Genomic DNA, 20,000 nt, shown 5'->3' with positions numbered 1-20,000 from the left:
TACCGGCGGCTCAACGCGGCCCGACGCTCACTCGTGGCGGGAATCATTTGTGCCTTATCTGTGCTGACCCGGGCCACGCTCTCCCGGGCCACGATGAGTCGGAGCATGTTCGCCTGTGTTATCCCGGCCATCAGGAGCTCATTACCGTGTCCCCCCGCCGACCCCGCCCCCATGCGTCCCGCCCCCGCCTCCCGCCCGCACCGTGACCTCTCGCCCCGCGTCATCTGTCGGGTCCCGGCCGCCGCCTGTCGCTCGCCGGGGTGTGGCGCCCTCCCTCACCCCTGGACGTGTTTCCTCCTTTTTTTCTTCTCCTTGACTTGGCTGTCACCATTAGTTTTTTGCACTTCATTTACATCTCCCCGGAACGCTTTGCATTTTGTCTTGCGTCTGAGTGCGAGGTTTTACACTTTGTCTTTATGTCTCGGGACGTGTTACATTGTTCCGCGTCCGAGCGCTTTGCGCTTCAATTTTGCGATTCATTGACGCCTCCGCAAGTGTTGTGATATTTTATGTGACGTGTTACTGAACGCTTGGTGCTGTTTTTTTGTTTCCCATGTTACAGAATGTCTGACACGCCGATGATTTATCGCAGCAGGTTTCATATTATATTTTGCACCTTTCAGCTGTCGTCCTCTTTATCTGACACCTTTCAGAGCGTTTTCCATTGTTTGCATCTTATGTTACCTGGCGCGGTTTATGTTACACCTCTGCCCTCCTCCATAAGCTGTAGATCATTTTTTTTTGGCATCTCCTCTTTTATTGCAGTTGTGCTTTTAGCGTCGTGTTCTTAACTTCGTATGCTAAGTGCATACATTATTTACTTTTACATGATTCCAGTGTCGCGATGATAAAAAGTTAGTCAGTCAGTCAGTTGTTTAAATTTTTCACCTTTTAGAAAGTTTACTGTTCAAATAACGATAACGATTGTACTTTCTTATTACCTCCACAGAAAGTTAACAAACCAGCAACTTGGTACAAACACTTCTTATTTGCGTTTCTGCTCAATCTTTCCAAATGTTCCTTCCACAAATATCACTCATTAACTATCTCTCCACATAAACCCCTGCAATAAGCTTATTTTCTCCCTCTTTTTTTTTTCCACTATACCAAAACCACCCTCACCACTTTTCCATATCTTTGCCACACACAGGTCATCCTATTACCCTTCCACCTCTATATCCCACAATCGATGCCCTCCACCCTCTACCCTCCACTCGACACCTTATTTCTTCCACCTCACACCATCTACCTTCCATCTTCCTACGCCAGCGCCACTCCTTCATTTTTTTTTCCAGTCTCCCTCCATTCCTCCTCCTCTCCATCCCTTTACCCATTCTCCCTTCCTTCCTCCCTCCCTCCCTCCCTCCCTCAGTTCTCTGCAGCCTGTCTCCACCTTCAAGCCCCCGCCACGAGCCAGCGAAGCGTCAAGGAACACAGCCTCTCCCTTAAGCTGGTCGCGAGGAACAATTCAATAGGAGAGCCAGTGACGCGTTTTGTAGGTGGGATGTTTTACCGTCTTTCCGCCCCGTTGTTGGCAGATGTGTGTGTGTGTGTGTGTGTGTGTGTGTGTGTGTATGAAAAGGCGCACGCACACACACACTCAAGAAGGCAAGCAAGTTAACTCTCCACATCATTTAATAATATAATACCCACAGTCATCTGTTGATCTCCTTATGTGTAAACGCATCTCCACGTCCTCCTCCTCCTCTTTCTCCTCCTGCTCCTGCTCATCCTGCTCTTCCTCCTGCTCTGCTCCTCCTGCTTCTCTCCTTTGTTGTCACACTTGCCTTTCTTATTGCCTTCACATGTAATCGTTGATATTTAGAGGAACACGAACCCTCCTTCTCCTACTCCTCCTCCTAGTCATCCTCCTCCACCTCCTCTTCCATTCATCCTCCACCTCCAGCTCCTCCTCCCGTTGGTCGCTGCGTCGGGAGATCTTCGATAGCACGGGGGCCCATAAATGTCCGCGATCGAATGGGCCAAACGATGGGGGACTGTTAACGCCGCGTCCGTAATAAGCATCCCGGGCGCCGCTTTCAGCATCTCGCCACGGGAGGCTCGTAAGTCTGGCCAGCGAGGCGCTCACTGAACCCTCGCAGTCATGCCTATTTACGGGGCTTATAAATACACCTCTTGATAATTACAGGCTCCTGGAGATGACTGAGGGGAGGGCAGGTGGGAGGGAAGGGGTATGTGAGTATGGGGCATGATGAGGGGAGGGTCCTGGGTGAATGGGCTTGAGTGGAAGGCAATGAAGGCAGTCACTAGGCCTACCATCCCATGTGTGGTTCCTTAATACCTGGTGAATTTGTGGGTACCTTTCCTGAACTTAACAGTGGAGGATGTGTTTGTATTACTTTTTCATCTTTTGTCTTTTTATCCGTAATGACTTGAAATTTACTAGTGATGACTTTTCCAAGCCGCTGTGAAAATCCACGGCTCAGTAATTAACCATCAGACATGTGTTCCTGAAATCTGGGAGTCAAATTTATCATCAGTACAGTAACCCCGTCCTCTGTCGACAAGCTTTCGAACTCATTTGGCGACTGCAGTGTCACCTAACGGTCGACTCCTCAACCAGCCCCTCGATACCACAATACCTCTTATCTTGTGGTCGAATATCTCACTCTTATCATTTCCGTGTCACAGCGATTTGACGTGAAGGTGCTACAAAGATGCGTTACGATCACCTCATCATTTTCACTTCCCTCAGTGTATATTGTGTGGCTATTCAGAGTTCCATTACACTGTCACATCATGGCGGCTCCAGAGTGTTGAAGAGGATTATAAAAATTTATGGACAGAGATGCTAGGTGGGTGTAGATATGACTGCCTCGTGTAGGTCCAATGGCTTCTCGTAACTTCCCTTATGTTATGTTTAATTGGAGATACAACTCGTGCGTACTGACAAGACCTCGTGACGTCCAAGATATCCGTGAAGAAATCCTGTTATCGGCTTCCTTTTTGTTTTTATGTTTAAGTGGCGAAGCAACTTGTGTGTAATGAGAAGACCTTACGACGTCAAAGTTTCAGTAAAGAAATTCTGTTATCGGCTTCCATTATGCTCTTATGTCTAAATGGTGAGGCAACTCGTGTTTACTGACAAGGCCTCGTGACACTCAAAGTTTTCTTAAAGAAGTCTTGTTATTAAAGCCACTCTACCTTAGCGCATTACACAACCGTGACAAGGCGCCCCTGAACATTTCCTTCAAGCATCCCTTAGGGCACGTGTTCCCTACTTTGGAAAGCCTCTGTCCTAGATAATTAAGATTCCGACATCCCACCTGACGCCATCATTATCTCCGGCCCTTAGAGAGAGAAGGAATAAAAGAAAGGGAGAGAGTAAAGTGTATATTTACGATAAAGGAAGTCAGAAATCATCGCCGTAACAATGATGGGCGGTGTAGGTAATTACATATAGTCTTAATTACTTGTGACGCAGGTGCACGCGCTCTCCCTGTCCCCATTCCCTCCCCCTCTCCCTCTGGACAGGTGCTGGGGGCTGCCGTGCGCTGCTGAAGAGGAGGAGGAGGAGGAGGAGCAGCAGATAGAGGAGAAGGAGGAGAATGAAAATATGAAGACAAAAACGAAAAGGGCTAGGAGGAGGACAAGAAGGACAAAGATGAGGAAACCGACAAAGACAAGGAGGTAAAGGAAAAGAATAAAGAGGAAGAAGAGAGGAAGACTGACTATGAGGGGAAGAAAGTGATGAATTTACAATATACCATTAGTCCCCAACCTTTTGTAGACTTCTGTCCATATTTGCCAGTGTTAATGTAGTGGAGAGGAAAAAGAGATAAAGAAAAATATATAAGACACACACACACACACACACACACACACACACACACACACACACACACACACACACACACACAAACACACCTATCCGTCTCGTCAGTACCTCAGACATCACAGAAGAGGAGCACAAGAGTAGCAGATGCGGATAAAAGTTGGATGAAGTTGAGAGTTGAGTCTTGTGGAATACAGAAGCGAATGTGACGAGACGATGAGAGGTCTTGCCCGCCTCGTAAAGTGGATTTTTTGCCTGTGGGTGCTGTGGGTGGGGCGGGGCGAGGTGGGGCGGGTGAGAGGGTGGGCGTGATGTGGAGGACGGTGAAGTGGGGTGCAAAGGAGTGAGGGAATGGGAGGTAAAGGGGCAGGGAGGGGTGGAGGGAAGGTGGGTGGGGTCCGACAATGTGTCACAGTGGGCGCGGTCGCAACGAGGATGAAGGAGGGACGGAGGGAAGAAAGGAGTTAGGGAGGGAGAAGAGAGTGAGGGTGAGAGGAATGAAGGGAGAGTGGAAGGGTGATAGTGATGGTTTGGGTGCGTGAGGGTGTGGATGGAGGCGAGGAGGAGGAGGAAGAGGCAAGGGTCAGAGGGGAAGAAGGAAAAGGGAGAAGACCAGAAGAAGGGGAGGGGAGGACAAGAGGAGGAGGGAGAAGGGAAAGAAGTGTTGGGTGAGGGTGGGGGAAGGTCCGCCGCCCGCCGTGCACTGCATACCAAGAGGGACGCTTCAGCACGCTTCGTCAACAGTCTTTGGATAATGATATTTTCCAACGCCCAAATTATCAGCCGACGCGGACACCCTCCCTCACTCCCTTCATCTCACTCCCTCACCTCCTCTCATCTCCCTCTCTACCTTGCCACTCCCTATTCTCCCAGCCTCTCCCGAGTTCCTCAGCCCTTTGTAATCCCAAAACGCCTCCTAAGCAGCTGCTATTTATTCCCGCCTCCTCCGCAGGTCCCGGCAAGGCATTGTGTTAGAATCGTGTTATTAGTGTGAGTGCGGGTGAGCGCGCCGCACCTCAGCCCCGCCCCCTCAGTGCACCTGTTAAATAGAGCACCCCCAGTCCTAATTACACCTGCTGGCTCCTAATTACACCCGCCACACCCACTAATGACACCTACTCGCTGTTCCCTCAGTGGCATCTCAAAGGAGAGCGTCGGGAAGTGGCGGTGACGGGCAGGAGTCCCTCGCCACACACCGCAGGCAACAGGCGGACGCGATGTTCTGAGTCCTTGTGTAATAATGGACGAAAGCCCTTGATAACATGGGACGTCAAGGGACTTAATGCAACAATAATATTGCCTCGAACCTAGGAGGCGGCAGAAAACTCGACAAGGTCACTGTTGCATTCAATAAAGCTGTCAGCCCAGTCTTTCTCTCCAATATTTACTAAGGTAAGCTATTTACAGCAACGAGCCAACATAAGCGAGGACACCAGTGATGCAGAGACCCACACGGCACCGGCGGCCGTGACCCCGGGATGCTGAAGGTCGGAAAATGTGTTGTCCTTCCCTGTCCGCAGTCCGCCCGGCCAGGCCACGCCCACTACCCTGCCGGCCTTCTCTCCGCCCTCCTCTCTTCTCCTCAGGCTTCTCCTTGTGAGTGGGACACCCTTGTTCCTTTCTCATTTCCCTCGGGCCGCCCTCGTACGCTTCCTTCGCGGCGCGGCGCTCGGTTGCAGCCTTGCAGGTGGCGGTGTGGGGCGGGGCGAGGCGGTGCGTCCCCTGCCAGCGCCATCCGTCACGCCCCTGGCAAGGGCGGGGCCGGGTGGCCGCGCACGGGAGATTTGCCTCCACAGACTTAAATATTTTACCGTCGGGTTGACGTACTAGCCCGCGCCATTTGCATTAGGAGAAAACAAAAGAATATTGGCAAGAAATAATGTATTTGAGATGCAGACACAGCGAGGAGAATTAAAATAACAACTTTGGTTTGGTGGTCGGAGGAAGAGTCGGGGCGGGCCGCGTGTGGGGCGGGCCGACCTCGCCATCTTGATTACAGTGATTGATATAGTGTTTGTAATGCCTATTATTATGTCTCAAGTATATAATATATTTAGCATTTTAGTTTATTGAAGATTGGGTGTTGGGAATTTTAAATTGCATCCTCTACCCATGTGCCACGTTGCATATTCTAAGGTAACTTAATGGACGGCTATTGACATGCCGTATTTCTCCTAAACACAGAGATTTCCCTTAGTTTACCCGCAATTCAAAATTATTACGTGGAGGCATTTTTTTTTTTTTCACAAGTGAGGAAGAGAGGAAGTGACTGCAGGAGAGCAGCAAGGGCGTGGCCTTGGGCACCACCGCGCTGCCGGGCCGCAGGTGTCGCTCCTGGCGACTAAATACCCCTTAGCCCTGGGAACAGTCTGCGTCGGCGCCACAGCAACATTGTAACACTCTTGCCAGACAGAGCTACTGCGGCGCCGCATCCTGACGTAAGACTCACGCGGCAGCCTGAGCCTGGCGCTGCGCCTGCCGCACACATAGCACCGCCAGACCCCCGCCTCGCAAGCCGCTTCATAACATTCAGATTTGCATCGATTGGACAGTTACTATATATTTACTGCACTGGAAAACAATTACGGTGCCTGCTTTACAAAATCGAATTATCATATATTCACATAACGAGCCGCTCGGTGCTCGTTGGCGAATATTGACTCCTGCACAGCGGCGATCCTCCACGGTCCGCTGGTGTGAACATGGCGGCGGGATGCCCTCTCGCTTCGCCGCAGCACACCAACACACGCACCCTTGCTGTGTGCCTCAAGCTGCAAGCAGAGCTTACCCTGTGAATCTAGCCTTCCCTCTCCCCATCCACCCCTCTTTCGCTCGCCTTCTCCAGTAGAGTCCCTGAAGTAACTGGGCACCAGAAAATAAACAATAAATAAACAAAAAAAAACTTTAGACTGATAAGAGAGAGAGAGAGAGAGAGAGAGAGAGAGAGAGAGAGAGAGAGAGAGAGAGAGAGAGAGAACAGACCCACATTAAAAATATCATATCCCTGATGACGATCGCTACGTTGGCGGTCTCAGACATCGCGTCACCCACACACAAACGCGCACACACACACACACACACACACACACACACACACACACACACACACACACACACACACACACGAAACGTTAATGCGACCGAGGACTTGAATAAATAAAGCTTAAAGCCAAGAAAAAAAATACAGCACACACACACGCACACACACACACACACACACACACACACACACACACACACACACACACACTATCTATACTGCGAAAGCATCAACCAACCATGAGAAAAAATAAATAAATAAATAAACACGTACACAAACACACAAGACAATACAGGATAAAGTTCAAAACAACAGTCACCTCTCTCTCTCTCTCTCTCTCTCTCTCTCTCTCTCTCTCTCTCTCTCTCTCTCTCTCTCTCTCTCTCTCTCTCACTTACAGTACCGCGTCGGGAAATGATATGCAGGAATGTACATACGCAGAGAAAAATGAAAACAAACACCTCGATGCCACGCCCAGGGGAAGGTTGGCGGCGGCGACCTGCACACGACCCCAGGGAATGTCTCTCTCTCTCTCTCTCTCTCTCTCTCTCTCTCTCTCTCTCTCTGAGACAAAAACACTGAAAAAATATATTAAAACACATAATTGAAAAGAAAAATTAGTTTTCAGCGAGAGAGAGGAGAGAGAGAGAGAGAGAGAGAGAGAGAGAGAGAGAGAGAGAGAGAGAGAGAGTAGAAGTATCAGCATATAGAAGGGAGAAGGAGGAGGAGGAGGAGGAGGAGGAGAAGGAGGAGGAGAAAGAGGAGGAGGAGGAGGAGGAGGAGGAGGAGGAGGAGGAGGAGGAGGAGGAAGAAGCAGCAGCAGCCCCGCGTTGGAAGAGGAAGGGGGGAGGCAAACCATAACAAATGTAGACCTCAGATTTACACCGAAAGTGCGCTTATCAGTGACGGCAGAACGAGTTTTGGCATTATGCGAGGCAAGAGTTTTGAGGAGGCAAACACGATTTATGGCCAGGTAGGTTTGGAGGGTCTACTACTACTACTACTTCCCGTCTACTACTACTACTACTACTACTACTACTACTACTTCTGCTGCTGCTGCTGCTACTACGACTACGACTACTATTGCCTCAGCCACATCCTCTCTCTCTCTCTCTCTCTCTCTCTCTCTCTCTCTCTCTCTGGTACTTCTCGTCTATTCCTACTTTTCATCTCTCGTTTTCTCTTTTTTCTGTATTTATCTCCCTAAAGGTTGTGTTATTCCTTATCTTTCCGTCTTTGTCCTCCTCCTCCTCCTCCTCCTCCTCCTCCTCTTCCTCCTCCTCCTCCTCGTCCTTGTTTCCCACATACGATAAGAACAGGACCAAAGACTGACATTTCCTCTCCCTCTCCCTCTCTCTCTCTCTCTCTCTCTCTCTCTCTCTCTCTCTCTCTCTCTCTCTCTCTCTTTACGGTAGGAGATCAGAAACCTTGCCCAAAATTCGGGAACAAAAAAAATTAAACTTGAAGCTTTAGGCGGAGTGATACTTTTGGCAGGGCAAGTCTGTGAATTATGTCTCCTAACCACTGCCCCACCCAAAACTACTACTCCTCCTCCTCCTCCTCCTCCTCCTCCTCCTCCTCCTCCTCCTCCTGCTCCTCCTCCTCTTCATCCCACGCTCGCAGGCTGTCTCGTTAGAACTGTTGGAAGACATAATGTGTTTGTTTATAGATGGAGCACGGAAGGTTGTCAGATAGGAGTAGAAAGAGAGAGAGAGAGAGAGAGAGAGAGAGAGAGAGAGAGAGAGAGAGAGAGAGAGAGAGAGAGAGAGAGAGAGAGAGAGAGAGAGAGAGAGAGAGTAAGGGGAAAAATCAACGAAAATTGTACGTTAAAAACTTCTCAATACTGCATTATTATATCCTTCGATTATAACCTTGTGAGTAAATTATCTTCATTTTTTTTTGTTCCTACCCCCTCTCTCACTCTCTCTCTCTCTCTCTCTCTCTCTCTCTCTCTCTCTCTCTCTCTCTCTCTCTCTAGTCCTGCGTCAAGGTACTTTTTGGCAGTCTTCCTAGTTGTTTAGTATGATCATATTTTTCTTCAAGACGTCCAAGAAAGAGATGAAAAATAGTGCTAAAATATCTGGGAACTCATTGACAGTGGATGTGCTGTTCAGTAATGTATCAGTTTTTCCTTATCGCTGAAAAGTAACGAAGGGAAACTGTTATTATTTTTTTATGCTTGTTTCCTTCAATGCGTTTGTGTTTTAGTTCACTTATTTGTATGTATTTGTCTCTCACTGAGTCTGTATTTTTCTTAGTCTGGTTATCTGTCTATATTTTTGTCTCTAAACATTTTTTCGGTACTTTTTTTTCATTTCCTATCTGTCTCCTTATTTGTCTGTTCTCTCTCTCTCTCTCTCTCTCTCTCTCTCTCTCTCTCTCTCTCTCTCTCTCTCTCTCTCTCTCTCTCTCTCTCTCCGTGCCCTGCCCACCTCTCTCTCACATTCCCGGCGTGGTAATCGCGCAGGGGGCACACCGCCATATTTACACCGTCCCTCCCTCTTACGTCGAGTTTCCATTAGCAAGATAAACTGCCGTCATCAGCGTCAGCGATCGACAGCCACGCCGTCAGCAGCGTAGTGAGGTCGGGCCGGCGGGTGTGGGTCGCTCACCACAAGTTATGCATCTCCCCCCTCGCTCATTTCACCCCACAACTCACCCGCCCCTTTTGTTTATGGCCTGTTGGTTTATGCTGCTGCTTGATTGGCCATTGATCTTATATATTGGGTGATGGAGTCACTAGATAGCCGGGTGGAAGGCTGTTAAACGGCCGCGCTTCGCTGCAGGAAGACCTTTCCCTACCGGGTGTCCTGGCCCATTAGTGTGTCCCGGCGGAGTAATTGGTGGCCAGCCTGATCTTAGGGGGTATTAGGCGATTGTTTCCCTCCTTCTACTTGTTGCAGGGGGATTATAGTCCTTCGCTTTCTGCCTTTCACTCCCTTTCCTACTTCACTCTTTTTCTGCTTCTTTTTCTTCTTCGTTAGTTCTTCACCGTTACCCTTTTTCTTTTCATCCTGTGTTTCGTTCCCTCTTCTTCTTGCAGGTGGATTATAGCCCTCTGTTCTCTATCCTTTATTCTCTTCCCTCCTTCGCTTCTTTTTTTTTCTTTTTTTTTTTTCTTCTCCTTCGTTAATTCTTCACCGCCATCCTTCTCCTTCCTTCCCTGTGTTTAAATTCTTCTATTACTTGAAGAAGAATTATAGTCTTTTGTTCTCCATCCTTCTCTGCTTCACTTCTTTTTTCTTCTTCTTCTTCTTCTTCTTCGTTAATTCTGCACCCTATCCTTCTCTTTTCCATTCCCTGTTTGTCTCCTTCTTTTACTTGGGAGAAGAATTATCATCCTTCACTTCCTTCCTTTCTTTTCTTCACCCTTTGTCCTTGTCTTATATTTCCTTATTCCTTTTCCACCATCTTTCTTCTCTTCCTTCTACTTATTGGTAGTGTATTTTACTTTTCCATTCCACATTTCATTCCTTCTCTCCCTTCCCTTTTCTATTCTCTTTTCTTTTTCGTTCTCCTTAGTTTTCAATCACAATCCTTCAATTTTTATTCTTTATCCTGTGACGTTTTGCACTCTTTCCTTCTATTTTACTTACTGCAGGAAGGTTACAGTCTTGTCTTCAATATTCCTCATATTTTCTTCCTCTCATCTGGCTTCTATTTTTCCCTCCTATCGCCCTCCTATTCCTCCAGTTTTGCTTTATTCTCCTGCGATCGACGGTATATTGCAGACGAGTGTTTTCCTCCTACTTATTGAAGGAAGATTACAGTGCTGTCCATCTCCTTACCTCGCCCCACCTTCCTTCCTCCTCCTCCTCCCACCATTCCTCTTCATCTCCTCCTTCTCATACGCGGCTAAGTATATTAGATGACTGTTTCCCTCCACCTTCTTATTGGTACCAGATTATAGTCCTGTCTACCTTCCTTCTCCACTTTTTCTCCTCTCTGCTTCTCCTTCTTTCGTCACATTTCTCCCCCTCCTTCTCCTCCTCGCGGTGTGTTCCCGGGGCAACGATTAGTGTTGATTCAGGCGTTGCGGGAAGCATTACCCTCAGCCCATTAGTTAACGAAAGGCCAGCCCTACAATACTCCTCCTCCTCCTCCTCCTCCTCCTCCTCCTCCTCCTCCTCCTCCTCCTCCTCCTCCTCCTCTTCCTCCTCATCCTCCTCCTCCTCCGTCATCCTACCTTCTTCATCTTAATTCTTCTCGTCCCTCTCCTTTTCACCTCATCTTCATTTTCTAGCTCCTCCTCCTTTCCCTTTCTGCTACTTGCGTACTCCTCCTCCTCCTCCTCCTCATCCTCATCCTCCATCCTCCTTTCCCCCTTACTATTTATGTCCACTCCTTTCTCTTTTCCTTTACTAGCTTTCCTCTAAACACGATTCATTTTAAAATATCCTGCCTGAGTCCTAGTTCTCCTAATTCTCTTCCTTCTTCTCCTCTTCCCCTCCCTCCTCCTAAAAGCCTCGTGTGGACCAAGAAGGATGTTTGGGTTTGATTTTTTCTCTATGTTTTCTTATCCTTTGTGTTCCTAAAATGTACGTGCTCCTAAAATCTGAAAATACGTAGCAAAGAATCACCACCACCACCACTACCTCCTCCTACTATCGTTCTCCTTCCACGTGTACCCTCATGTTCTCGTATTTCCACACTCCTACGTTCTGTTTTCCTCCTCCTCTTCTTCTGTACTCCATCCTTTGTTCTTTTTTCCTCTTCCTTCTTTTTCTTTATTCTCTTCCTTCTTTCTCTCTCTCTCCGCCTCTTCCTTTCCTTAAGCACAGTTGAACATTCCATTCTACTAACCTCCTCCTCCTCCTCCTCCTCCTCTAGACGTGTCACTTCCTCCTCCTGCCTCCCTCGATCATCCTCCATCACCCACCTCATAATGAACTCGTAGGAGGAGCTCATAAGAAGTGTTTAACTCAAGGCTCATTGACCGTGTGCTCCCAGCGGGGGTCTCGATGGAGCGCCGACGGGATAGATCACCAGTGTGTGTGTGTGTGTGTGTGTGTGTGTGTGTCGTACGGAGGCTATGAGATGCGCAGTTTGTGAGGGCGGTTCGCGCAGACACAAAACACCGCCTCTTCTTCTTCCTCCTCCTCCTCCTCCTCCTCCTCCTCCTCCTCCTCCTCCTCCTGGATGTGTAGTACGCAGGTCCCTATTCTTATGTGTTTTTAGTAATGCCCCATAAAGACTTAGGAAAGACGTACACACCACAACACACCACAGCACACCACAACACAATACTACAACACACACACACACACACACACACACACACACACACACACACACACACACACACACACACACATACACAATGAGAAAGGTCCACATGAGTGTGTGTGTGTGTGTGTGTGTGTGTGTGTGTGTTCCTCCGCGTCACAGCTCCCACCTTCCTCCAGTCGTCGCTGCAGTGCACTAAATATATAGACAAATAATTTCGCGGCGGACCATTAAAAGCAGGGTTTAGTTGTCGGGCAGCGTTTAGCCTGTCAATATATATTAATCAGCTCGGGCTTGCGTGCGTCACCCGGCGACCCAGCGAAGGCCCCCTGACCTCCTCTCCCGCCCGCCGCACCGCACACACTAATAGAAAAGTTACGAAGGTGCTGAATTATATCAAGCCTCGGCCGGCACACACACATCACTGCAGCTCCTTCTCTCTCGTGACTTTTACGCGCGGTGCGGATTTATGGCGATTTATTTAATGCTATCACAGTGACTGGATGACCTTAATTGTCGCGGCGGGTTTCTTTGGCCGTGGCGTGATGTGATTTCCTCCCTATTCTTCGGTGCATAATGCGGAGTAACACGGGTAGCGGTGGTCTTGTTGATACTATTATTATTACTATTATTATTATCACCATTACTACTACTACTACTACTACTACTACTACTACTACTACCACTATTACTGGGTAGCCGGTGGGTATCTCGCTGTTGTCCGCACTGCCTTGGCAAACCGGTATTGTCCCCTGTCAATTGGAGAGAGACAGACAAGACCAGACAGACTGATGTTCACACGGCCCTGTGCAATAATGAGAGAGAGAGAGAGAGAGAGAGAGAGAGAGAGAGAGAGAGAGAGAGAGAGAGAGAGAGAGAGAGAGAGAGAGAGACTTGATAAATGTAAAATGAAAGAGAGAAGAGATGCAGAGGGGCAGGATCGGGACGGCCCAGCTGGAGGGACATCGGCGCCGTGTGTCTGACTTAGATAAATAGACAGTGCGTTTCTCTTTTTCCTCTCTCTCTCTCTCTCTCTCTCTCTCTCTCTCTCTCTCTCTCTCTCTCTCTCTCTCTCTCTCTCTCTCTCTCAATACACGTCCTCTCACTAATTCTATTCAATCGCACATCTTGTATTTTTCCTCTCTCTCTCTCTCTCTCTCTCTCTCTCTCTCTCTCTCTCTCTCTCTCTCTCTCTCTCTCTCTCTCTCTCTCTCTCCCACACACACACACACAGCACAACACCCAACCAAACCTAACCAAATAAAAGCAAAACAATTATGCACTCACCGTTAAGGAAAAAGTCTAAATCTCGAGAAGAAACAAAACCGGCTGCCCAGACAGGCTGACCGTGGCGGCTTCTGCGAGGGCCGCCACTGACACTTCGCGTTACGGGCTGACAGGCTGGCGGGCGGGCGGAGGCAGGCGAAGGGCGGCCAGCCTGAAGGGGAGAGATAAAACTATGAAGGAAAACACCGCCACGAAGTATCAGAGTGGAGGAAGAGGCGGTATTTTGCGGGTGTTAAATAATCATAGGGTGAATACTGTTAAAAGAAGCAGTATTAGAACGAGATAAGTGGAAGAGATGAGAGTATGAAAGGAAAACACCGCCACGAAGTATCAGGATGGAGGAAGAGGCGGTATTTTGCGGGTGTTAAATAATCATAGGGTGAATACTATTAAAAGGAGTATGTTTAGGGCGAGATAAGTGGACGGGAAGATTATACTAAGGTAAATGGAAGAGGAAATGAAACTGTGAAAGGATAATACCACCACAAAAGTATCAAGAGAGTATTAGGTAAAGGAATGCTAGATCAGTAATACTTGTTATAAGGAAGAGTATTAGAAGGGAGACATAAAATTACAAGGAAAAGGATGACAGAACAATATTTAGATGAGGGAATGAGTAACATAAAGTGATAAACCATGGTGATCGGTGTTAAAATGAATACTAGGTCACGACAAATGTTTACTGTGTTATTATAAGACGAACATTATAGATGAATATTAGAAGAAAAATAATTACTTCTCAATATAAGTGTAGGTAACAGACGATAACAATAAAAGGCGTGAGATAAGTAAGATGTCAGTGTATGAGAAGAGCTGAGTAGTACCATGAAGGAGGAAGGAGGAATATCTGAGTGTTAGTACAATATAAGTATGAGCATTATGGTGATAAGTGAGAGGTGCACCAGACAGTGATATGAGTATTAGAAGTAAGGAAGGGCTGAACTTAAAGAAGAAAATACGAAGAGGAAAGAAAAGAAGATTAGATGAAGAATAAAAGATAAATATTCAGATGAGAGGAATATTATGGAAGAAATGCGCAAATATATTAGTGCTAAATGATAAGAGGAATATTAAGGTAAAGGAGGAAAATGGAATGAGAAGAGGAGTGTCGGAAAAATATTAGAAAAGGAGGGGAAGATCAGAAGCAAAAGAAAGAAAAACAGAACAAAGAGATGCGGAGTATTAAGGAAGGAGGAGTAGCAGAGAGAGAGAGAGAGAGAGAGAGAGAGAGAGAGAGAGAGAGAGAGAGAGAGAGAGAGAGAGTACCAGGTGGTGAGTATCAAATTACCTTCAGAACCCAATTTAATTTGCTACTATTCAGAAACTTTTCTTATTTTTCCTCCTTGCTGGGCTTTGTTCGGTTTGTTATTTTGTTTTCCTTGTTTTTCTTGCTCTTTTCCCTTATCGCGGCGCCTCCCTCCTGCTGGGCGAGTAAAAAATAATGGAGAATATCCGCGCAACAATTACTCCTCGCCCAGCGCCTGCAGTTGTTATCGTTAATGTAACATTCACTCATTTGTTTATTCAAGTAAAAAGAAAAAAAAAAGGTAAAGGGTGAGCGAGGGTGGCGAGGACTCTTGTGCAAAAAAAAAAAAAAGAATTAACTGTGAGGAAAATACACCAGCTTTTGATTTAAGCAATTATATGAGTGCTGTATCTTTTTATATCTTCAACCTCTTTAATTATCTGCCTGTTTATATTAAATAGCAATAATTTATGGCACAAAAGCACAGGCTATAAAACAATAACCGCCTCTCGCGCTTCAATTTTATTCTATTTTGTCTGTCTCTAGAATGGTAATTTATTTTTCAGTGCGAAAGGTCATATTTGAAAGAGGCCCTGGATGCGGAGTCCCCTCAGTATAGTTTTGTTACACTGGGCAGGTGAAGGAGACTAATCTAACCCTTCAGGAACACTTCAACACCACCGCCTCACTACTGCTTTTCTTCATCTTTTTTTCTTCTTCTTTTTATTCCCAGGCGGGTTCTGAGCGTCGGCCCGTCAGCCCCACTCGACTATCCAAACACCAGGCCAAGACACTCCGTCACTGGCAGGCAGGAACCCTTGCTATCTACCCCTCCGTGCCGACAGCCTCACGCTCATCAACTCGCCTCAACCTCCAGCCTCCTCCTCCAGCCCCTCTTCCTCCTTCAGCTCCTCCTCCTCCTCCTCCTCCTCCTCCTGTCTTCTTAGCCTCTATCACTGTTTCTTGTTAAAGGTATTGCGAGAGGCTAAGTCAAGGAAGATACAGAAGGTGACGAGCCGAACATAGACAGTGTGTGTGTGTGTGTGTGTGTGTGTGTGTGTGTGTGTGCGTGTGCGGTGTTACTGGTCTGTAGGCTACTCTTATACATCTCCTCTCTCTCTCTCTCTCTCTCTCTCTCTCTCTCTCTCTCTCTCTCTCTCTCTCTCTCTCTCTCTCTCTCTCTCTCTTCCTTTCAACTCTCTTACACCTTTCCTCTCCTTTCTCACTTCACTCTCTCTCATCTCTCTTTCCATCCACTCCCTTGCACCTCTCCTCTCCCCTCTTCTTTCCCTTTTCTCTTCCCATCCACTCACCTTTCCTTTCCACACAACCTTATCAACACCAACTCTTCCTCATCCACCCCCCAACCCCAACACCACCGCACTACCACCACCACAGCACACCCTCAACACGTCCCTCATACCCCTTGCCTCTTTAGACAACATTACCACCACTCACACCTCCTCAAAAGCCTTTATAAGTACCTGACACTTCCCTTCCACTATAACAGTTCCTGTATCACCGCCATTACCTGCCTCCCTACCACTCCAATGACCCTCCCTCCTCCTAGCCATTCTCCTTCGCCTCCTCCGCCTCCGCCTCTTCCACCACAGGCTCTTAATACGATTACGAGACAGATACATGGGATAATTACTCCTAGCCACATCGAGGCTCAGATCCATCACTGTGGCTGGCTGGTGACGCGGCATAATGGGTGTCTGTCAGCACCACTCCACTACCTCTCCTCCACTCCCTCCCTCACTGCTCACCTCCCTTACCAACTCCATTCCAGCCAGCCAGCCACTCTCACCACTCTCACTTACTCTTTCTCACCACTCTCACCGCCACGCCTCCATCCCTTCTCCTTCGTCTTACCTTCTCTTCACCTCCCTTCCCTCCCATTTCCTCTTCTTATTACTCTCCTTCGTGCCTTTCTTGACGTGCATATATATATATATATATATATATATATATATATATATATATATATATATATATATATATATATATATATATATATATATATATATATATATATATATATATATATATATATATTCCTTTCTCTCTCTCTCTCTCTCTCTCTCTCTCTCTCTCTCTCTCTCTCTCTCTCTCTCTCTCTCTCTCTCTCTCTCTCTCTCTCTCTTTCTGACTGTGTGTGTGTGTGTGTGTGTGTGTGTGTGTGTGTGTGTGTTTGCAGGCGGCATCGAGGAAGGTATGGAGCCATTAGGGTGGACAAGGGAAGGCCAGACCAAGGGATTAACTCACAAGGTAAATAAACTTGTTGGTGGCTTCTTTCAGTGACCTTGCACACACACACACACACACACACACACACACACACACACACACACACACACACACACACACACACAGAGAGAGAGAGAGAGAGAGAGAGAGAGAGAGAGAGAGAGAGAGAGAGAGAGAGAGAGAGAGAGAGAGAGAGAGAGAGTTATGCTCGCAAGCAAGCACAGATAACTTGGCACTGCTTCCATATTTAGCTTTCCTTCCTCTTTTTGTTTTCGTCCCTTTTTCTTCTTTGCCTTTTAAACTTATTTACTCTCAGTCCAAATGTTTATCTGTGTATTTATGAGTTTATTTATCTATTACCTGTCGTATATTTAGCTTCCTACTGGACTATACCGCTTGTTTATATGTATATGTGTGTGTTTGTATACTTGTAGCTGACATTGTAGGTATATATGTGTATGTATGTATGTACGTATGAATGGACAAATAGATGAATGAATAAATGATGGTAGGATGGATGGATGGATGGAAGAAATGATAGATGAATGAACGGATTTAGGTATTTATTGAGTATTTTCTCTTTTAGTATATTCTCTCTCTCTCTCTCTCTCTCTCTCTCTCTCTCTCTCTCTCTCTCTCTCTCTCTCTCTCTCTCTCTATCATCACTCTGAAATTCATAATGGATTTTCCAGCGTCATTAATCAAGAGGGAGGATCCCAGGTGAAGCCATGGCCCCTCCCTCCCTCCTTCCCTCCCATCCCGCCTCGCTCCTCCATTTCCTCCTCGCCCCTCCCTTCCATCCCTGCCTCGCCACCTGTAGTATCTGAATCTTATCAACATTCGCAGCCCATTAATTCCACGCTCGGCGCATCATGTCGAGGCAAAAACTGGATTCCGTGAGTAGTGGGGGCGAGGGAGCGAGAGGTAATGAGAGGAGAGGGCAGGTGCGCTAGGAATAAATAAGGAGTTCACCTGAGTGTGTTTGTGCCCGCGTACTACATGAGTCCCTATGCTAAACTAGGTGTAAGAAGTCGGAGAAGAAGGTAATATTGCTGTAGTTAGCGTAGTTGGGATAGTGACCCTGTGATTCTAAGGAGCAGGGGCTCGTATCTTGCCATAAGCACTATTAGTTTTGTTTTTTACAGGTGGGTATCACTGAGTGCCTTGAGGTGACGTACGCACAATTTCCTGTTGGTCCTTTGCTCGTACCTTTGCGGCTTTCACAATGGCCACACACGAATGCACAAAAGGTAATGCTCAAGGCGTCGAAGGGCGAACACGTGCAAAAAGATTAGGCGAGGAGTGAGTGGTGGTGGATGTAAGTGGATAAATGGGTGTGGTGGTGAGCGATGGTCCGCGTAAGGCTCACCAAATGCTGGGTTCCAAGTGCTGTATCAATGAGTGAAGTACGGCAGAGTTTAAGTTTTTTCCGGGTTTTTTTTCCATCAAGAAGTGGAAGGACAGGATTGCAATGATACGTTCCTTTGTATTTAACTATTCACAGTGACTTATTTGACCTTACTCTCATTGCCTTATGATAACTGTAGCAAGGAAAAGTTTACTACATAATTAGATGTAATAAGTGGTATATAAAAAACATAGATAACAGCTTAAACATATAAAAATACACATAAATAAGACCAGGTAAAACACGACCTCAAAACTAAAATAATTACAAATACACGAGAAACAATTACATAACATATAAGAGAAGCAACCATCACGACCAGAAAAACTTGGAGGACAAAATAAAGGAACAAGACACACAAACACATGACAAAGCCGGAACAGGAGCAGCTACAGAGACAAGAAGGAGGAGGAGGAGGAGGAGGAGGAGGAGGAGGAAGGCAGTGGTAGAAGTAGTAGTTGTACCCTCCCCTCTCCTCTTCTCCCGCGCCCTTCCCTCCCCTCCTTCAGGCAGGTCTCGAGCTATACTTATTAACAAATCACCTCCCTCCACACCCACGAGCTCCCGGCACCCACACGACGCTTGCTAAAACCCACACATTAAACACTCGTAAAGTAAAGTAAGAAAATAATTGTGTGGAGTCTTCAGTACACGCCAACACACACACACACACACACACACACACACACACACACACACACACACACACACACACACACACACACACACACACACATCATCATCATCATCATCATCATTGCCAACACACAGAAGCTGACGTTGCTACTACTGGCGCTGCTCCATCTCTCGTCAGGTGCAAGTAAGAGATGGAGAGGGAGGAAAAAAGTAATAGATAGAAATTCATTAGAACAAATAAGGGAAACGAGAATATGGAATCGTCTGTGTGTTGGCAGCGGTTAATCAAGACTCACTGGGATGGATGACTTGGAGAAACTGTGAAGCCAGACTGACTCTCTCTCTCTCTCTCTCTCTCTCTCTCTCTCTCTCTCTCTCTCTCTCTCTCTCTCTCTCTCTCTCTCTCTCTCTCTCTCTCTCTCTCTCTCTCTCTCTGTGTGTGTGTGTGTGTGTGTGTGTGTGTGTGTGTGTGTGTGTGTGTGTGTGTGTGTGTGTGTGTGTCCTAAAAAAAAACATTGCAAACCGCATTCAGTTCCGCTTACGCTTATCTCTACCCCAGTAAACACACACGCACACACACACACACACACACACACACACACACACACACACACACACACACACAGACACACACACACGCAGCGTCATCTACATCTCCGGCAATAAAAGTGATATATTGAGTCGCCCAGCAGAGAGGGGAGACGCAAAACAAATATTTCATCCCTGGTCATAGCGCCCCGACGCCCGGCACGAGGCGCACTCCCAGAGGTGAAGGTAGAGAGCACCACTTGACTCTCGCACACTTACACACGCGAGGACAAGGCCAGCAGCTTTGAAACACGTATTAAATAGAGAGGGAGAGAAAAGAGATGTGTTAAGGTTTTGTTTCTATGATGTTCAAGAGTCTCCAAATCATAAAGGTTTTATTACATTAGTACAGGTCAAGGCAGAGATCTGAAATCTTTAAAAGAAAAGGCTATAGACTATTTTTTTTTCGATAAAAGATATACGTAATGAGTATCTAATTTACATAGGCATAATTATTTTGTTCTTATTCATTCAGATCGAAACACAGAATTCAAACGTGTTTATAAAGAGAAGGAAATCATTA

The 20,000-nt window shown here is 46.9% G+C and overlaps 1 long non-coding RNA gene across 3 annotated transcripts in view; it reads right to left on the bottom strand.

Annotated features, from left to right (window-relative positions):
- The window catches only part of LOC135100331 (uncharacterized), an 87,515-nt gene that overhangs the window by 16,869 nt on the left and 50,646 nt on the right, over positions 1 to 20,000 (bottom strand). For 2 of the 3 annotated variants that reach the window (XR_010268608.1, XR_010268609.1), the window contains exon 3: positions 13,350 to 13,500. This is a non-coding gene — a long non-coding RNA (uncharacterized LOC135100331). Of the gene's footprint in view, positions 1 to 5,244; positions 6,659 to 13,349; positions 13,501 to 20,000 lie in introns of those variants that run through there. The other variant, XR_010268610.1, reaches the window with a different exon arrangement.

The sequence above is a fragment of the Scylla paramamosain genome, chromosome 5 (genome assembly GCF_035594125.1).
Source record: "Scylla paramamosain isolate STU-SP2022 chromosome 5, ASM3559412v1, whole genome shotgun sequence".
Taxonomy (NCBI): domain Eukaryota; kingdom Metazoa; phylum Arthropoda; class Malacostraca; order Decapoda; family Portunidae; genus Scylla; species Scylla paramamosain.
The sequence above is the reverse complement of the archived record's forward strand: the minus strand, read 5'-3'. Positions and strand labels throughout refer to the sequence as shown.